At 32.4% G+C, this 5,619-nt stretch overlaps 1 non-coding gene across 1 annotated transcript; it reads right to left on the bottom strand.

The window, feature by feature from the left end:
* Nucleotides 1–5,014: 5,014 nt before the first annotated feature.
* TRNAS-UGA lies at nt 5,015–5,096 on the bottom strand. Its single transcript has one exon. It is a non-coding gene; the product is annotated as a tRNA-Ser (tRNA).
* Nucleotides 5,097–5,619: the final 523 nt, after the last annotated feature.

Here is a 5,619-nt window from a genome sequence, read left to right as displayed (position 1 = left end):
ATACTTGCGCCAAACCTAATATTTTTTTTATTTGTTTTTATTATATTGTTTTTATATATTTTAACACTAGGGTATCTACCCGTGTGATACACGGGTTGAACAATTTAAGTTGCTGAAGACGTAAAAATTTCCTTGTATACAACATTTGTTGTACGATTTATAGCTTTCGCTTATCTATCTAAAATTAGTAATTTTACATCAAAAGTTGCCCTCATACAGGATAAAAAAACACGTATGTAGTAGTAAACACAATGTACAAAATGTGAATCTAAAATTCTACACCAAAAGTAGGTTTACCAAAAAAAATATCATTTAACCCATATATATTAACATACTGAGGCTCGTCCAATATCTAACCTCCTTGTGATGGCGATTTACCTGAAAACACCATTTAAACAGTGTTAGCTTCTTTTTTTACATCAAAATGCAACCATTTATTCCCTAGCCATTCCCCTTTAGCTAGTAAAGAGCTAAAAGAGACTGGATAAACATTTTATAACATAAAAAATGACAAATACACCCAGCCTGGACATCGATACGGACACCTAATGCAAGCAGAGTCAACCAACTAAATCATTTAACACAATGAAGTAAACATGACTGAAAATCTAAGCAAGTGAGGAGAAACAGCATCAATTTTCCCCAACCGCTCTAAACCATAAACGTGTCCATGTCTTCGATCTATTGATCGCTCCCCATCTCTTTCAGCCCGGTCCCAACAAAAGGGTATCATCCATTGCCATTATTGGTGTTATTCTGAAATGATTAATATGTCAAAGCTCAATTTAGAGCGGATCGATGTGCACTCCATTAGCCATCAAGGATAAGTTTATAAAAAAACATACAAATTAAACACTAATTATGTACACAAATAATTGACCACATGAAACAAAAGGAATGAGCAAAACATGCAAACAGTTCTAACACAACCAAAAACCAAGCAAATTCGTCGTAGTACCAAAATGCGAAGTGGATCCAGTAAATCTATATACAATTGTTTCCAAAATACACAATGCTATTTATCTAAAAGATAAACAAATATTGGAAAGGTAATATAAACAGTATATGGTAACACGTATGAGATACCCAAACTTCTTAAACTTTAGATATCAAAAGCAAATATTATGATTTTCATGATTTCTACTGATTTAAAAACATTGATGGTTAAAAGTTAAAATAGAAAAATAGATCTATGGCATTATTTTGATGAGCAAAGGAGTAAAATTTAAACATAAGATTATCATACCATTAGAATGTTTAAAACTAAATAAAAGAAAACACCATACTTGTACTCGGGTTGATCTTTGCAAGGTTTCGGGCAATAAATCCACATTTACACGTGCATACATGGACTGTGAAACATATATAAATAACATTTTTAGATCCACATACACATTTATACACGAATGAATGTTTAGTGATAACATTTTAAATCAAAAGACACTTCATATAAGTAATTACCTGGTAAAAGGAAGAAAGTAACCGTTATTGGGTGACACCCGAACTGAAAACCTACACGAACCATAAATTAAAGATGAATGAGCAACAAAGATTAGATCGATGCATCAAATTTTATTAAAGAAACCTACAATGTATATATGCATAATTATCTTAATCAAATATCAAATACATCTTGTTAGCTTGTTGAATTTATAAACCCACTTTTGGTCGAACAATCCTTTTGTGGTAAGCCCACTTTTGGTCGAACAATACTTTTTTAAGTGTTATTGGCCCAATTAGCCCTCCTGAGATCAATCTAATATCAACAACACAATGAGAAATAGGTAATTACCGAACTAAGAAATAATGATCTACTTCTATCATGGAGTATATAATAAATAAAAGCAAAAGACAATACAAAGGATGAGGTACTCAATTTACATTGTATTACCATTTACGAATTGGACTATTCCAGTTTTTGAATAGTATTTTCTGAAAATATCAAGTTCAAATAATATTCGTATTTAGTTAAAAGTAATTGCAAACTAAACTGATATACTTATATATAGAACAATGAGAAAAATCAACAAATCAACTCTGCAAATAAACCATTTAAATATGCAGTCCAGAGTAACTAAAAAGGTCAATCAACAGCAATTAGACATCTCATGTATAAAACAGAGTAGTAAGTTTAAAGTGTAAAAGAGAATCAGTAAACCCGAATGCCATGCTCGAGGCAGTAAAGTTCCCGACCTAAATACAATCAAATTAAGTGTAGATATTAAATATAAAGAAACCAAACTTGAAATCAAATTTAGTATTATAATCGGTAGTCAGTTCCATCTTCATATTGAATTAAAAACCATAGATGGTTGAAATAATCGATCACGGAACACAGTAACCACCTCAACACCTCTAGATCGAGTATCAAAACCACGAATACTTGAATAACATACATGCTTAAATGGAACAATGTTTATCGATTGGGATGAAAAAAGATAAATTCGCAGAAATCACAAATATATACGAACCTTGAATCAAAAGAATGATCAGTCGCTTGGATTTAACTATGATTATCGCTGTTAGGATTTCGGAAGGGGTAGATGGAAAAAGGGAAGAATGACAACTCATCGTACGAATAAGAATATGGAATCAACAGGCCCAGTCAAGAGGGAAAAGGATTCGCGTGTTAGAGATTTCGGATTACTGTGATCGGAGATCAGATGTGGCGAGACTCCTTTGATCGCCATTAGGGTTTTGGAAAGAAAGCGTAGAGTAGAGTAGAAAGCGGATGTTGGTTTAATAAAACTGGTCAATAATAAAACCGAATAAAGAAGATAAAATAGATCCGTCAAATGGGCGGGAAACCCACAAAATAGGTGGCTTGAGAACATGCCACGTGTCCCCCAAAAGTTTTATTTATTATATTAGTAAGATAATAATAATAGAGTAAATTATCTTGATGGTCCCTGTGGTTTTTTTTATTTTTTAATTTTAGTCCCTAACTTTCCAACATTACAAGCTTGTTTCTAGTGGTGTTTGATCAATTGTTACTCGAGTAAGTTAAGTCTTTATGAAATGACTAAACTACCCTTATAGTTAAAAACTAAAAGAAATGTCTTTAAATGGTGGGTCCCATTTAATGTAGCTTAACTATCACCCCACCCATTCCTCATTTTCTTCTCTGTTAAACCCATGCCCACTTTCTTCTCCATAATACACCACTGTCTTACATGTAATAGGGGATACGTATTGGTTTTAGAGGTTTCTAGTGTTTTGTTCTTTGCTATTCCCATCCCATTTTTTTTTGTCTTTTCACCTAACCGATTCACAAATATTTTTATTGTATTACATTATTTAAAACTTGAGTTTACCTCAGTCTATCTGACTTTTGCATGCATGTTACATTGATTTCAGGTTAGATGGATGGATGGATGGATGAATGACCACTTACATGTTGCATAAAGCTACCTGGCATTTAAAGATGACATTTCAAGTTGAAAACGATGCTTTAATAAATAAGTTTAGATATTAAAATTTTGTATTTTTAATTTAGATGTTTACCGTATTTTGGGAATTTCTTTTAATATTTTCGCTGCGTATACCTTAGACTTTCATTGAAGATTTAAAAACCTTGTTGAACTATTTATGCAAGAATCACCCAACTAGTCTTACATATTTTGTTGTTATTAGCTTCATTTCTTATCTGACTTTACAAAAGTTAAATATATATAACTACATAAGAATAACATAGAAAGGATGAAATAACAAGACTTGTAATGTTAGATGCTCCTCAAATAAATAATCTTCACACAAATAGCTATGGTTCAAATTTATATTTATGACAATACATTTTATTTTAATAAAGGAAAACTTATGTGGAACCAACCTCTTCCAACTCAAAGATGCTGACACAACTTTTACAATATGAAAAGCTCTTATCAATTTATTTGGACTACAAAGCTCTTGAATTTATGACTGTGAAAAATAAAATTTGTTAACTTTTTATAACAGTAAAGCTTTAATAAATTTAATCTTTTTATAACCACCCAACAAATAAGACCATACCAATTTCTTATGTGTGATGTGAAACACCACTACAAGCCCGGAAATAGACCAGAGGTGGGATGTGACCTGTGGCCTGTGGGCATGAATGCAGCCACTGGGCCATCACTTTTTCTAATTTTGTATGTTTACTCGGATGCTAACACAAGGCATAGCCTACGGGTCAAGTGGCCTTATTTTATATATAGTAAACATATAAATATAATTTTAATGGTGAACATATAAATATAATTTGCCTGATATGAGACCAAAATTGAAATGTATCTTATACTTAGCGCAGTTAATGTGAGTCGCGTAGGCATGACGTAAACAGAGGACCCCTCTCACACTCACTAAACATATGTTATGCTTAGTGAGTGTGAGTAACTTTCTTTAATATTTTAATACAAAAATATGTTATGAAATTTTTCATTAACGCAATTTCAAAAGCATGTAGATAAATTATAATTAATGGTTTTGGGATCCTCAAATATATTGACCCAAGCTTGAGCTGACATGATTTCTTCTTTTGGTGTCTATTTTTAAGATGGTCGGACGGTTTCAAGCTTGAGCTAACGTGATTGCTTCTTTTGTGTTTTGTGAACAACTCTAGACCCGGGCTGTGTTTTAAGAACAAATTTGGGTCGCACGGTATAGTTGGATAGGGACCTTTGAATCCAACCACCAAGTGTAAAGTTTTGGGTCATCAAATTGTGGGAAAAAAACAATTCTGTGGATGGATTCAATAGAGGTTATTTGGGTTCGTGTTGGGTTGAAAATACAACTTAGATTCAAGTTGGGACGATAATACATTTGAGCTTTTACAGGATTAAGTCTAAAACAAAATATACCAAGTAGCTTATTTTTATTATTATGTTCATATTTACGATTTTAAAATCATGGAAACAGTAAAATCAGATTTATGATTTGGGAATTGGGACAGTTAATAATAACCAAAACCAAAACCTATAAATCATAAACTTAACAAACTTTTTTATTTTCGACTGAAAAAAAGAAACAAAAAACATTTCGTCGACAGCAGGGTTCGAACCTGCGCGGGCGAAGCCCAACAGATTTCAAGTCTGTCTCCTTAACCACTCGGACATATCGACCTTGCTGGTTATGTCTTACATTATTTAATACTGGAGTAGAAAGAGATGATCCAGCTCTATGTCTTACTATTGCAAATGATCGTATATGCTTGTTGGAAAAATGAAGGCGAACGTAAAATAAGGTTTAATTTTTTTTTTTTTAAATACTAATCTAATTCACTCCTACATAAAATATTAATTTAATATTTTGCCGTTGCCTCAAGATTTCATTTCAAGGGATTTTTTCCTTTCACAACCTAAATAATGTATTGCCTTTAGGATGATGCCTTAGCCGCAGTGTGAGGAGTTTTAACTTTTTGACATTAGTTACTTCAAAAGTGGCAAGAAAACTTTTAAGGAACATAAAAGTAAAAATAAAAAAAGAATAAAAAACTCATGAAAATGTAATATCAACTTTCTAGTTAGAGTGGTGGGATGACCTTTTCAGCCACCCCTCTGAATAGATCGAGTTTTTCGGGTAGGGGTGATACTACCCCTTCCCCATCAAGTACTTAGATCGAGCATCAACACTGGGTTTGGATAC

This window comes from Helianthus annuus, chromosome 11 (assembly GCF_002127325.2).
Source record: "Helianthus annuus cultivar XRQ/B chromosome 11, HanXRQr2.0-SUNRISE, whole genome shotgun sequence".
Taxonomy (NCBI): domain Eukaryota; kingdom Viridiplantae; phylum Streptophyta; class Magnoliopsida; order Asterales; family Asteraceae; genus Helianthus; species Helianthus annuus.
This window is presented reverse-complemented; position numbering and strand designations above follow the sequence as displayed.